Source organism: Dermacentor albipictus, chromosome 4, assembly GCF_038994185.2.
Source record: "Dermacentor albipictus isolate Rhodes 1998 colony chromosome 4, USDA_Dalb.pri_finalv2, whole genome shotgun sequence".
NCBI lineage: Eukaryota > Metazoa > Arthropoda > Arachnida > Ixodida > Ixodidae > Dermacentor > Dermacentor albipictus.
This window is the reverse complement of record NC_091824.1, coordinates 180,058,116-180,073,843: the sequence shown is the minus strand read 5'-3', so window position 1 is coordinate 180,073,843 and position 15,728 is coordinate 180,058,116. Positions and strand designations below refer to the sequence as shown.

The window sequence follows — 15,728 nt, the reverse complement described above, 5'->3', positions numbered from 1 at the left end:
CGGGTCAGCTACCATCCATTTCATGCCCGACCCCAACCATCACAAGCTCTCTACTAAATAAATCAAATCCTCGCTGGTTCTGGACATCAGTTTTACCAAGTGCAATGTGCAGTACCTCTTCCATGCTTAATGACCCTATTACTAACGACCGCACCGTTGTTTCGAATCCTTTTAGCTCGTACTTCCAATCTGTTTCCACCCTTGAGAACCATGTAGTTCCAAAGTTTGGTTATGATGCACAAAGTAATAAATTAGGCAATATCGTAATAAGTTCTCATGGTGTCTTAAACCTAATCGTGAATGTCGCCACTAAAACGTGCACAGGTTCAGATGACATCCCGAATACTTTCCTTGTAAGATACTCCCTATGGACAACACAGTACCTTACTATAATCTTCCAGAAATCCTTAGACACTGGTGAAGTACCAATTAAATGGAAAAAAGCCAAAGTCCTGCCTTTGTATAAATCAGTTAGTAAACAACTTCTCTCTAACTACAGGCCGATATATCTCACACCCCAGTCATGCAAGGTATTAGAACACATTATTCCCAAACATATAATCGAATTCCTTAAATCTAATGATGTTGTAACATCTGCCCAACGTTGTTTCTGTCGTGGTTATAGCACTGTAACGTAATTAGTCGATTTTGTTCATGATATGGCTTCTCAGCTAGACATAGGTAATCAAGTGGATGCCATCTTTATTGACTTCTCTAAAGCTTTTGACTCTTATCATTCATTCTAAACTACTGGTAAAATTAAACGCCATATTTCCTAATCCCTGTCATAATTGCGAGTTTTCCTCGTTGTCGCTCATAATTTGTTTGGTTTAACTCAGTGGACTCATCTCTTGTCGACGTTAGGTCAGGCGTTCCTCAGGGATCCGTATTAGGCCCTTTATCATTTCTAATATACATCAATGATTTACCTCATAGCACCTCAATTAAAGTCAAACTTTATGCAGATGACTGCGTATTATACGAATCCATGAACTCCATTGATGTCTACCACCGTCTTGCCCAATCCCTTATGTCTTTCTGCGCTTCAGGCAAAAGGTCTTAAATGAACATCAACTGTAGTCCAGTTGATGTAGTCCAGTCATCAACTGTAGTCCAGTCCAGTGTAGTCCTAAACAGTCATGATGTCATTTTCCAATAGACAGAGCCCCCTATCAATTGATTATTTTCTGGATGGCATCCAACTTAAAAGAGTGTCTGAATATGAGTACTTAGGTGTCACTCTAACCAAACATTTTTCATGGTTAAACATATTGAATATGTAAACGGCCGTTAGGTCTCACGCCATAGGTCCAGCTTCCGGCCGCCCCATCGAAGCTGTTACAGAAAGGCCTAAAAAAATTAGGTTATTTGCACCACACCTTAGCTAAGACGCCGCGCGATACTAAACTACTATTATACACAACGCTAATTCACCCTGTTTTGGAATATGCATCTGTCGTTTGCTTCCCCTACAAAAAATGTGAAGCACGCTCAGTAACGTTCAACGGAAGTCTATCCGTTTCATTTGCCAAAATTACAGCCGCACTTTCTCACTAACACAGGCTCAACAATCACTGAGCATTGAGCCATTACATTCACATTGTCACACTGAAGCCTTAAAAATTTTATCTGCAATTATTAACTCCACCTCTGGTTTCTCTAATTGTAACTATATCACATTTATTACCGCAAGTTGTACTTGCAGCTCCCACGCCTTGAACATAACACCTATTTATGCCCGTACTAACACATTCAAGTCCACTCTTTTTCCACGTACAATAGAGCTTTGGAATTCTCAACCCGGTAACATTCGGTCACTATGAATAAAAGATTTCATAGCCACCAGGGTTAAGCACTTAGCTAACATGTAAAACGTTTCTTTTTTAATATTCACCTTTTTGTGTTTATGTGTGTTTTTAAGTGTAATATATAGTAATGTACAATGTTCTCACTGCTGCAATTGGCCTCTAGCTCCACCCCGGGACGCCCTGGCGCCACCGTCGGCGTGACGTGGCATGAGGGATCACGCGGACACAGCGGCCGCGTCGGCTGCTTCGGAGGCGCCGAAGCGAGCTGGAAACGAGTTTAAAGTCCCAGCTGCGCTGCGGTTCTGCTTAAGTGGTTAGGCTTTACCGCCTTGGGTCTCTGCTTGACAACATTTGAAAGTACTATAATAGGTAGTGGGTGCCTTTGGAGGCGTGCAGCATGGTAGGCTACTTCTCGGTGCCGCAGTGCCGGACCTACGCAACGGAGCCCGGTGTCAGCCTTATTCACACGTAGCCGCAGGACAAGGAGCTGCGTGAAGCTTGGCTCGCAAAACTTAGAACCATCAGACAGCCATCGGCTACAACTGGGGTATGCAGCAAGCACAGAGGCGAGGAAGATTTCTACTACGGCGCCGGGACTGCGATGTTCGGTGAGTAGCAGAAAACGCGTACTGTCAGGATTCGGGGCTCAATCCCATCGCTCGTAACCCGTTGTCAAGATTGGAGTCCGGCATGAATTCGAAGGTGGCTGGCCCATGCCGTCGTCCAACTTATCCACGCTGAGGACCTTGATGAAGGGAAGGACTGCTTCTCATCGAGAACGAGGAATCTGGACTTATTTACAGTATTTACATGCAGTTCATCAGTCTAGCATGACTGCGAGAGAAAGTACGTCAGTCTAACACGACTGCTTGAGAGAGTGTCTCAGTCTAACATGACTGCTTAACAAAGTGTGTCGAGCATCCGCACAACAGCGGCTTATAAGCACTCAGTCCCCCCTTGATACCAAGGGGACGGAAAACGTTTCTCCAGTCATTAGAGACCTTTAGCGCGTCCGGTATTCGGGCAAGCGCGGGCGGTTTTCCGGTTTAGCGGGGGCGTCAAGGTGAGCGGCCCGATCGGTGGCGCCAGCTGGTAGCGCAAAGCTCAACCACACAAACACAGAGCTGATTACTGTATTCTGCTTAGCTGCAGGCGTAAATTTTCGACAGCGGCGTAATCGTGTTCACAATTACGCCGCTGCCAAAAACTTGCACGAGTGGCAAAGCAGGATATGGTGAGTTACTGGAGTTTTAGCTATGCGTTTGTCTGGTAGAGCTCTACAACACCAGGCGGCTTCACCGCTCACGTTTACGCCCCGACCATCCGGTAATCCGCCCAAACCGCTCCCGTTTACCGGAATAGCGTACAAGCTAAACGTCTCTATTGTGTACAGGCCGCCTCTCCCCGGGACGGGTTACACACACACGCGCGCGCGCGCGCATGAGTGTGTGTGTGTGTGTGTGTATGCACATACACACACATACACATACACACACACACACACACACACAGGTTCAATAGTCCGGAGCCGACGTCAGAGGGGCTTCGTAGAACTCGGAGCCATCCCGGGTAGCGCGCCCGGGTAGCACATTGTCTTGCTTCTTGGTCGGCGCGTGGGAAGGAGCCTTCGTCGGCGTTCCCGCGGCAACTCCCACACTCATAGCAGAACAGCGCGGCGTTGTCGTGTTGCGCACAAAGCCTGCTTCGTCGAACTCCTTCAGTCACAATGACGACGAGGCTAGAGCGTAACGGTTGCGGTTTCAGCACAAAGCTTGCTTCGTCGAACGCATCCTAGCTGAAGCGACGGAGTGGAGGATGCGCGTATTGTTCCCGACACAAAGTCGACTTAGTCACGCCGTGGCTAGAGGTTGGCGGCGGAATTCCAAGATGAGGTTGCCACCGCTGGCGTAAATGGCTGGCAAACTGGCACTGCAGCTGGCCGTTCTTAACAGTACTGAGACGCTCGCCCGCGCCCGCTGCCCGGTTAATGGCATGACAGTTTAGTCTATGAACTTGATGGTAGATACTGGCAAGTTCACTGAAACGGAAATGGAGCGGTAAGACGCACATAAAAGAAAGGCATGGGATATGGTCATGTTTCTCTTATGAATTAATGCACTGGATTACAAACAAGCAGAGGGAAATCGCACGCTGAGAAGACTGATAAATATACAGTGCGACGCAACTTGAGAAACAATATTGAGATGTCCAAGAACTTAGAAGACAAAATAGATTGAATCGCCCCGACGGCACATCACAGTCGCCGTAGGCGTCGAAGTCTCGATGACGAAATTATTTTTCAACAGTTCTGATGGCGTCCACGCAACAATGATTGCTAGTGTACTGTCAAATGCTCATATGCTGCAGCCTAAAGCTCGCGGCACGGTGCGAAAACGCGCTCACAGCTAAAGCAAAACATTGTTCGCGGGCATGCATGCAGACGCGCAGTCGGTCGCTGCGGTCCCGTGCGATCGCTGCAGTGAGGCTTCATTCTGTTATGCTCCATTTTGTTTTACAGACAACCCACTATAAGGACATATTTAACATGGTTTACTCTCACCGCTTGCCTACCTTTCATGCAAGAAGCCGCTTCGGGAGACTCCATCGCGACGACCGCGCGCAGCGGCATTTACTGTACGTATTCGGTAAAGAGATAGCGTCTGTAAACGATTTGTGCTTTCAGTTTGCCCAAGTTTATTATATCGACAGTGAAAAGCTTCCCTCGTTTTCAGAGTACTTGCATAAATTTCCAGGAGGGCTGCCGCGTGGTGTTTTTATTGAGCGCCGTAAGCGAAACCGAAGAGGAGCGCGCCGCGTGATCCCTCATACTACGCAAGGGAGGCGCTTCCGACAGATGGCGACTCCGTAACTCCACGCCGCCAATAGCCCTATATTTGGCTGCAGTATATGTAAATAAAAAATACAAACTAGCTAATCCACCTACCAGAGCTAACAAAAGATGACATTGATGTTATTCATAGACCTCCTGCAAAACAAAACACCTGGAATCATCATCCTATTTGTGCAGCGGTCGGTTCGTGGAATGCGGTTCGACTCACTGAAGCAGCTTAGAAATAGTTCATCGAATGCTTCACCGAAACATGACTAACCAGAACAGAGAGGTGTTGCGCCGCGCAAGGGTTTGGGTAAAGGACAATGATTATTAGTTTTCGTGGCACCGCAACGCTGCTTGGCGTTGGCCGGTGATGGTTCTCGAGGTGAAAAGTGGTGGCAGCGGATGCTGCACAATGAAGTAAGTGCTGGCGGACCAACTCGGAGCTGTCCACCATGCCCGTATGACGGCAGAGGGGCTCGGCCTCTCTGAAACGACGTGGGAGCGGCACGCATCAGTCGCAGACTGATCCCTCAGGACCTAGATAAGGTTCTTCATACCATACCATACCGCCACGGCATGATAGGAGAAAGGAAAGTGATAGCGCCAATCACATTCGCTGTGCCGCAGACCTTGACAGTCTGTGATGCCCCTTGACCTCGCATTCCTTCTGTTTTTTCCAGTGCCCTTTATTTTCAAATGTTTCCTTGTTTTACATCTCAAGTAGACTTGTCAAACGTTCTCAATGCTGATGATCGGCGACGCCTGAACTGTGTTCATTCTAATTTTTGGTATGGAAGAAATAAGCGAGATGAACTTGATTATTCCCTTACTGAAGCGCAAGTACGCTTTGATGTTGTGATGTTTTCTGAAACTTGCTGTGCCTCGTAAAAGGATGTGTATACATTTCAAACACACAGATCGTATTATATGAACCACAGTGACAACAGGGGTGGCGGCGTAGCAATGTTTGTTTGAAATTCAAGTGATTCCGAAATACTGTCTGAATTTTGCTTTATTACCCCCTTTTATGAAACCCTTCTGATCAGATGTGGTACAACAGTATTCTATGTATGCCACCGTCCTCCTTCGAGCAAAGTCCACTTGTTGTTGTTTTTGTTTTTTTGCTTTTTATTCATTTTTAGAGTTTGTGAATGCAGGAAAATATCAATTAATTATTGGTGGTGATTTGAGCATAAATATGCTCGTTGACAGCAATGCAAAATTAGAACTAGAACCACTGTTAAACACTGATTCCTGTCAGAATACTAAAATATCAGCAACCCGAATCACTATACAATCAATGAAGCCTTTAAACCTGTCTTTAACCACCTTTGATGCCTCCCTCGTTAGAGTTTGTACTTTATAGTGTTAGCAAACACTTGCCTATAGTTATATGAGTAAATCAGCCCATTAATATAGTAAACCGACGACGTTCCGTGTTCTCTTACCAGCTTATGAATCCTACAACGCTCTGCACATTTAGAGACCGTCTAACCACAGTCAGCTAGAACGACGTCTTCGCAGCAAGTGACCCGAATGTAGTGTATGACACATTTTTACGCAAGTTTTCTGAAAGGTACCTAACATGTTTTCCTGTGAAGACATGCAGAACAGATAAATAGGTCGCAAACCCTGGATAACTAAAGAATCGCTAAACCTTTTGAAGAAACGAGATAAATTACATAAAACATTCATGCGTACTAAATCTCCGTAAGCTCTGAAAGCATTCAAGACGTATAGATAGTTTGTCACCGAACACCTTCGTGCTGAAAAAAAAAGACAATATTATATTATCCAGTTTAACTCGACAGAAGGGCGTGCAGGGAATGTCTGAAAAGCACTAAAGGTTGCAACTGAAACTGCAACAGAAACAGTAAGTAAAATAACAAAAAATGGACTAGAGTTACGAGGTGCTCAACTAGCGAATACCTTTAATAGTTTTTTCCTGTCACTTGGTGACGTTAGCGAAAACACTCCTGAATTACCTCTTATGAATAACCCAAATTAACATGCAATATTTTAGAGCTAGTCTCGGAAAGTGAAGTTGTAACTACATTTTTAGCGATTAATAACAGTAAAGCAACTCATACCGGGGACACTGAAACAGAGCCTATAAAATATGTAATTAATGGCTCCTGGCCTTACTCCCATTTTCAATATATGCTTGCCGACTTGAATTTTCCCACATAAAATGTAAACATCAAAGGTCACAGCTATACTTAAGAAAAGTGACAGGAACGATAATTCTAAAGCGCCTATCTTCACTTTCTGACCTTCATAAATATATATGTTCAGCCCAATATGGGTTTCGGAAGAACACGTCCACAGAGCTGGTACTGTTCGCTCAAAAAGAATTTCTTCTGAAGAATTTCGAACGAAAAATTATGGTGCTTGGATTTTTTGGACTTTTCAAAAGCTCTTGATCTTATAAATCACATAATTTCTATTATAAACTTGAGCATTATAGCATTAAGGGGATAGCACGAGAAATAATCACATCCTATTTTCATCATAGAACTCGGTTCGTAGTAAGTGAAGAATAAAATGTTGCAGTAAAATCATTAACAACAGGTGTCCAGCAGGGCGGTATTCTGGGTCCATAACTGTATATCCTGTATGTAAATGAAATAGAACAGCTTGATGAAACTGCCTGCTATATGATCTATGCGGATGATACCAGTTCATTCTTTTCAAACAATTCACCCGAAAATTGAGCTAATCAAGCCAATAGTGCGTTGTGTAATATACACTGGCTCAAAGTAATTGCTTAGCATTTAACTTTAAAGGGACACTAAAGAGAACAATGACTTCTGCGTCAGTAACTTACCTATTTACTACACTAAAAACACTACTCTTACCACAGTAAGACGCTTGGTAAGCCCCCCCCCCCCCAAAAAAAAAAAAGAAAAGCGCAAGAACGGAGGACGGGTGGCGATGCCTCCTAGAAGTTCCCGCATCTGGTAGCTGTGAGGTCATGGATTTTGATCGGATCTTCTACGGTCTACTTATACAGCGGTACAGATTGACTACATTGCGTTCTAAAGGAACCGAATATTAAACATAGCAAGTTTCAGGAACCTGTACTCAACCAACGCGGCCCAAATGCGAAAACATACTTTGGAATCCGTGACGTCACACTGAAGTACCGGCATCGGGGTTTCGGAGCGAAATTCAAATACTGATACTTCGACCTCCATTTTATCATCTAATAATCAAACCATCATTTTGAAATGTCTGCCTGCAGGGTTCTGAAATAATTCTTTATTAGCCTAAACTGATTTATTGCTTCGCTTTAGTGTCCCTTTAACATAACCTTTCACTTTTGTGAAACTTTCGCGAGAACCGTATTTTATTGTTTTACTTATTTCAGCTACGTCAGTCTCATTTGATATTGCAGTATAAAGAAACAGCTGCCATAGAAGTGTTTTTTCCTAATAACTATCGGTGGGGACCCTTTACCAAATTAGTTTTTCCCAAAAGTGCGTACTTTTCAATAGTATACGTTATTTATGGTAAATAAACTTTCAAACTTTCATCACAAAACAAAAGCTGTCCTACGTCTCCCCCTTCACAGACAAATCCTATTGCCGCACATTGTGTTGAACAATTAACACCAACATCGAAACAGTAAAGACGTTTGAATCACTGGTGTATACTTTTCAGAAAATATGACATGAGATGAACACGTGAAGTATATGGTTAACAAGTTATCAAGGACTACTGGCATCATTTGCCGCCAGTGTTGTTACTTCGCTACCTCAGTTAATATCTTCATCATCAGCAGTCTGTTTTATGTCCACTGCAGGACGAAGGCCTCTCCCTGCGATCTACAATTACCTCTGTCCTGCGCCAACCGATTCCTACTAGCGCCCGCGGATTTCCTAATTTCATCGCTCCACCTAGTCTTCTGCCGTCCTCGACGGCGTTTCCCTTCTCTTAGTACCCTTTATGTAACCCTAATGGTCCAAAGGTTATCTAACCAGCACATTACATAACCTGCCGGGTTCCTTTTTTTTTCTTGATGTCAATAAGAATATCGTCTATACCCGTTTCCTCTCTGATCCAAACCGCTATCTTTCTGTCTTTTGACGTTATGCCTAGCGATATTCGTTCCACCGCTCTTTGCGCGGTCATTAACTTGTCCTCAAGCTTCTTTGTCAGTCTCCAAGTCTCTGCCCAATATATCAGCACTGGTAAAATGTACTGACTGTACACCATCCTTTTCAAAGAAAACGGTAAGCTTCCAGTCAGGAGCTGACAATGTCTGCGGTATGCGATCCAAGCCATGTTTATCATTCTGTGAATTTCATTCTCATGATCAGGGTTTCCTGTGATTATTTGACCTAGGTAAACGTGCTCCTTCACAGACTCTGCAGGCTGGCTGGTGATTCTGAACACTTGTTCCTTTGCCCGACTATTCATCATTATCTTCTGCATATTAATCTTCAGCCCCACTGTTACACTCTCTCTTTTACGGTCCTCAATCATTTGTTGTAATTTGTCTGCATTGTTGCTGAATAGAACAACGTCATCGCCAAACCGAAGGTTGCTGCGATATTCGCCGTCGATCCTTACTCCTAAGCCTTCCCAGTTTAATACCTTGAACACTTCTGCCAAGCACGCAGTGAATAGCATTGGAGAGATTGTGTCTCCGTGTCTGACCCCTTTTTTAGTAGGTACCTCCCTGCTTTTCTTGTGTAGAATTAAGGTAGCTGCAGAACTTCTGTAGATATTTCCCAAGGTATTTACGTAAGCGTTCTGTACTCCTCGATTGCGTAATTACTAGAACCTCTACTGAATCAGATGCCTCGTCATAATCTATGAAAGTCATATAGAGAAGCTTATTGTACTCTGCGGATTCCTCGATAACCATATTAATGACATGGATGTGATCCATGGCAGAGTATCCTTTCCTGAAGCCAGCCTGTTCTCTTGGTAGACTGAAGTCCAGTGTTTCCCTTATTCTATTGAATATTATTTTGGTGAATATTTTATATACCGTATTTTCGCGATTCTAAGCACCCCCCTCTACTTTCGCGAAAGGATTTGGAAAAAAAGTTCGCATGCGAATCTAAGTACCCCCTATTTGTTAGGAAGAGCGCGTAGCCAAGACCGCCAAGCGTGCTTGCTCGCTCTGTCATCGAGCCGGAGCCGTCGGAGTCCCGAGGTGGAACGGCGTCCGCGGCGCGATCTTGCCGCACAGCCGGACTGCAGAGCCGCGCTGACGCGTGAGCGGCAGTGGTAGTGACGAAGCATCCGACACAAGCGGTGGGCTCACTGTCTGCACCAATTTTTCATGTGGATGCTTGCAAAATAAGATGTTATTTCTTGCACCCGTCTCGTCATGATGCCGCAGCGAAAAGGGGGGGGGGGGGGGGGGTCAATGCAGATTTTTTGAATCTAAGCACCTCCCTTCACTTTGGGCATCGCAATCACGAAAAAATGGTGTGCTTAGAATCGAGCAAATACGGTAGTACTGGGAGTAAGCTAATGCGCCTATAATTTTTCACTTCTTTAACGTCTCTCTTTTTGTGGATTAGTATATCGTTTGCATTCTTCCAGTTTTCTAGGATCCTTGCGGTCGATAGACACTTCGTATAAAAAGCCGCCAGTTTTCCAAGCATTATGCCTCCTCTATCTTTCATTAAATCGACCGTTACTCCATCTTCTCCTGTCGCTCTTCGTCGTTTTTTGCCTTGCAAGGCCCGTCTTACCTCATCGCTAGTTATAGGAGGAGTTTCTGTATCCTGCTCATTACTATTTCTAATGGAGGTATCCTGATTCCTCTGGGTATTGTACAAGCCATTATAGAATTCTGCCGCTTTTTCTGTATCTTCGAGATTGCTGATGATATTACCGCACTTATCATTTGGTGCATAAATCTTGGTTTTTCCTATGCCAAGTTTCTTTCTAACAGATTTCAGGTTGCGTCCATTTTCCACCGCTTTTTCAGTCTTTCTCACGTTGCAATTTCGAGTATCAGTTATTTTCGCCTTGTTGATTAGTTTTCACAGTTCCGCGAATTCTATCTTGTCTCTGGAGCAGGACACATTCATTCTTTGTCGTTTCTTTGTTGGGTCCTTTGTTACATGGGACAGCTCGCCTACTGGTGGCCTTGGTGCTTTGCCTCCGACTTCAATTCCTCAATTGCTGCCTCTGAAACCAGCCTAGTTACCGCTTTATTCATTAGCTCTATGTAATTCTCATCTCCCTGCTCTAAGGCTGCAGGTTTGTTTGCAAGTACCAGCCTGAACTCGTCTGCTTTTACCCTTACTGCCTCTAGGTTGACCTGTTTCTTCCTGACCAATTTTACTCTTTCTCTCGTCAAATTGAGGTGAATCCTAGCCCTCACTAATCTGTGATCACTGCACTTTAGCTTACCTACCACTTCTACATCCTGTACTGCGCTGCGATCAGCAGAAAGTATGAAGTCAATTTCATTTCTTGTTTCACCATTAGGGCTTTTCGAAGTCCAGTTTTTGTTGCTACGCTTCCTGAAAAAGGTGTTCATTATTCGAAGTTTATTCCTTTCTGCGAATTCTACCAGCATCTCTCCTCTAGGGTTCCTAGAGTCAGCGCCGTAGTTGACAATTGCTTGTCCACCAGCCTTCTTTTTCCCCATTGCACTGAAGTTGCCCATTACCACCGTATACTGAGTTTGAACTTTTCTCATCTCCAATTCAACATCTTCATAAAATTGATCTACTTCCTCATCATCGTGACTGGATCCTGGAGCGTAGGCTTGTAGTACCTTTAATCTGTACCTCTTATTATGCTTCATTACGACTACAGCTACCCTCTCATTAATGCTGCAGAATTCGTCAATGTTGCCCGCTATGCCCTTATGGATTAGGAATCCTACCCCGTATTGTTTCTTATCTAGGAGACCTCTATAGCAGATGACATGTCCGTTATTCAGCAATGTATAAGCCTCACCACTACTGCTAATCTCGCTAAGGCCGATGATATCCCAAAAATGTCTGATAGTTCCTCAAAGAGTCCTGCTAACTTAGCCTCACTCGACAGGGTTGGGGTGTTAAACGTTGCAAGGGTCAGTTTCCAACATCTGCAGGCACATATGGAGTGACGCTTGCCACCGGCAAAAGGTGCTGTGAGCGAGTGGAGTTACACTTATCCAGGTACAACCAAATTAGGAAGGCCAACTAAGCTTCAAGAAGACATTCCCTCACCAGAACAGGAATTCGCCTCCCTGGTGTAGTATTCGGCCACTCTCTCCTCAAATGACTCACTCAATTACTCAATGGCCCTCAGTCGCCAGCAGCTGCGGAGCACCTGGCCAAGGCGGCGGTCAGACCGGTAACGCAGCAGAGGGCGCTAATATTCTCTGCGTCCGGACAGGCCACCAGTGGAAACTGATCATTGCAGTTAATGTACTTTTAAATAATTCTTTATTTTCTTCTACATCAAACTATGTCTTTTTAGTACGACCCACAACCACAGCTGCAAACATTATCAGCTGTTAATATTGCAGAAAAATGGCTGTGGCTTAGCTAAGGTTAAGCCCAGGATGCGAAGCATACTAGCCTTTATTTTAGTTGTTGAACCACTGTTTAGCCTGGTGAACTGCTGTTGCTTGGCTATATTTGGGTCAGCTAGACGAAGAAACAACTCATGCAGGCGAGCGCACGTGCTGAGACCCGGCTATGTAGCTACGCGGCCGCAAGCGAGCCCACGAGTTGAGCCTCCGCTTTTGCAGCTGTTATGACGTCATATGGTAGCTACGCGGCCGCGCGCGGCGCAGCAAGGAAGAGCGTTGTTGTGCGGCTAGTATGCTTCGCATAAAAGGTCTTACGCCTGGTCTGCAAATTTCCGTACGATTCCCATACTACAGACCTATTCAAAAACACAATATCGTTCCTATAACATCATTGTACAATTACAAACTATGCCGTCTTCATAAATCAGAAATATTGAAAAATAATGATGCAATAATTGACCTAGCCCGATTGCAGAAAAAGACACTACTAATAATGTACCTTATTTGGAAACATGATACGTCACCAAATGCCGAACAGAGTACGTGAAACACATTTTAAGATATTCATTGCCGACGGTTCTAAATAACATCTTTATGGATACAAATAACGATACATCTACAATTTCAATGGCCGATCAAGAGCAGATCGCGAGCCGACTATGGCCCGCGAATCAGTCGAGAGGGCTCTGCGAAATTCGCAGATTCGACAGAACGTATGCGTGACGTAGTTTCTGGAGCGGCTGTAGAATGGTCCCTGTAGAAGACGATACCATACTCCAATCATTCTGCTGTAGCCACACGCTATACTATTGGGATACTTTTCATTATTGCGAAAGTCGCGATTCTGAAAACAGCCTTTCCGGTGGTTAAAGCCACAAGGAATCTGGTTTGGGCAAAGGCGCTAACGCTCGTAAACGCGCGTTTGGTTGCACTTGGTACCCGCGCTGCTAGATGGCACAGCGTATCCAGAGAAAAGCGCGTTAGAGGAGCCCGGCTGGAGCACACGGCTTATACATTACGCTCGAGGAGGTCATCGAGGCACAGCTTAGCAGCCGCCAGAGAAGAACGCCCCTCCTCCCTCGCCTCACCCCCCTGTCTCGCGCACCATAGGAGAAGGCAAAAAAAAAGGAAAAAAGAAGGCACACATGCGGGCCTCGTTCCTCACTTGCGCACGCGAGATTGAATCGCGTTCGCCGGCTCACCCTCGCACGCTTTCACTAATACCGAACCTCACAGCGACGGCAGAAATGCGCCTGGAGCGTCCATGTAATTGCTATCGCAATAAAATTACGAACCTTAGTTCTCGTAGTTGTCTATTAGTTTGCCATTGCTATCAATGCTTCTTCTTTCAGGATAAGCTGCGATTTATATGCTTTGACAAGACGCCATTTTTATGCATTGAATGATTGATTCATAGGGTTTAACACCCCGAAGGAACATCGTGGCTATGAAAGGCGCCATGATGGAGGACTCCGGGTTAATTTTGATCGCGAGGTTGTTTAACGCGCAGCTGAATATAAATGTACGACCGTCCTTGCATTTTTCCGCCATCAAACCTTGTACTCAGCAGCGAAACGCCGCAGCCATTGAGCCACCGTGGCGAGTGTTTCATACATTGAAGCAGAAAAACAATTTGAACGCCAGACTATTTCACCGCTCACAGCGGGACTGAATATCGCGAAGCTGGTGGCAACCTGAAAATTCGAGGCAAATACGGGCCTTGCGAACTTACCGACTACAATTCGTAAATTGAAATCGTAGATTAGTAGCTAATGCATTTTGACTTGTGGTAATTTTGTCCGCGTCTGAGTAATCCAGTTCAAGAAGCAGAATTGCGCTACATGCCACAGGTGATCTTTAAGGTACACTGTGGAGTAAACACCCGCTATATGTACATGCGCAGCTCCTACGCGCTGCCATGGGCACTGAAGCACCTACGGAGTGCCAAGTCCCCGAAGCAAAAGGTACCAATGTCTAGCTCCGAGGACGATGCCAATAGTAAAAACGTACAAAACAAAAACAATAAAAATCATATCACTGTTTTAACCATGTGCCTAAAAAGTTACAACAATGTGGCCTCGTACGTGTTAATATTACAGTGCCATCACATTAGCAAAGATACCCATAGTGATGCGTGCTCCGTAATTTACGCAGGAAATGTATAGAAACGTTTCACAAACATTTATTACCACTGTGTTTGGGACCTGCATAATTTTTCTGATGCCAACGTATTATCGAACCATACGTAGATGTACCAGGTTGTTAATGGAGCTAGGAAGAGAACACATCAAGGTAAAAAACAGGAAATGCAGCAGAAAAGAAAGAAGAGTACATGATGATAATGGTATGCTTAAGGCGACACCTTGAGCCCGCTGCAGAATAATAGCACATATAGTAGAAAAACTACATACTTTCTGGCACAGTTGCAAGAAATCCTGCCATATTTCCTCTGAAAGTCTTAGTTTGTCAGGTGAGAAAAGCCAGCAGCAACGAAATATGTCCTTACTATTTGCACAAAATGGATCACCTTCCCGAGTGGCTTTAGGACCGCGATAAAAACGGTCGCTATCAACGAGTGAAAAATGTTTGGCGCAAGCGCACCGAGAGTTCTGAAGAAAGCCCCACGGGATAAACTCGAAATCCACACTTGTTCTGAACTATCCGTGGACTCGAATCACGGAGGAAAATGCGAACCTGCTCTCCCGCTCAGCGCAACAAAGCCGGCTATATGGTGCACACGCTCTGTTCCGCTCGCTTCGCTTTTATTTGAGTCAGCGAAGAAGCTGTTTCGTTTCCCGCTATCATAAAGCCTGAAAGAAAAGCAGAGCCGAACTGTGGGACAAGGAAAAGAAGCAAGTGGTAGAATAGCGTACATGCTCATAGAAGCCGGGCTGGATGTTGCCTGACGAAGTCGGAAAGTCACTCATCTCACGACAGCAGCGCAGATCTCTCGGAAGTGGTCATGCGGGGCCGGCAAATACTCTAACTATTAAGAGGCAAAAACGTATTGCGCAGTTATATTGACAACCATTGGAGAAGTAATTTAATGCACTGTTGCATCGACTGGCGTTGACGCTGTTCACCGCATGGCCAGTAAAATATCATTGCGCGTTTCTGTTCACGCGAAAAGAAAGAAAAACGAATTCCTTCGTAAAGCGCGTTTGCGTACGTCTCAGATCGGGAGATGTCTGGAAGTAACGATAGTACTGTTTTTGTCAGCGAACATCTTACTATGACCAATAAGAAGCAAAGCGCTTGCTCTGAAAAAAGGAAAAGAAATGAGCGTTCATTTGGAGTGATAATTGTCATATTAAGGTCCGTAAGTCTCATGACAGCAGGGTCTTTTGGATAAATGCGGAATCTGATCTTCGCGTATTCACTTGACGCTGATTTTTCTTATTTATAATATCTGTTTTATATCATCATGGCAGTGCTTTCAAATGAAGAAACAAAATTGTTGCTCTCTAAATCTGCCTGTTCGTTACTGCACATCAATGCGCGTAGTTTGTGCAAAAGCCATGACAGCATTGCTGAGTTCTCTGGACCGCTCTGTCGTTTTTTTTTTATTTATGCGCATTACTGAAAC

General features: G+C 44.7%; 1 protein-coding gene across 2 annotated transcripts in view; it reads right to left on the bottom strand.

The window, feature by feature from the left end:
- The window catches only part of LOC135896262 (protein turtle-like), a 594,776-nt gene that overhangs the window by 372,878 nt on the left and 206,170 nt on the right, over nt 1-15,728 (bottom strand). The gene's annotated exons all lie outside the window — the stretch shown is intronic.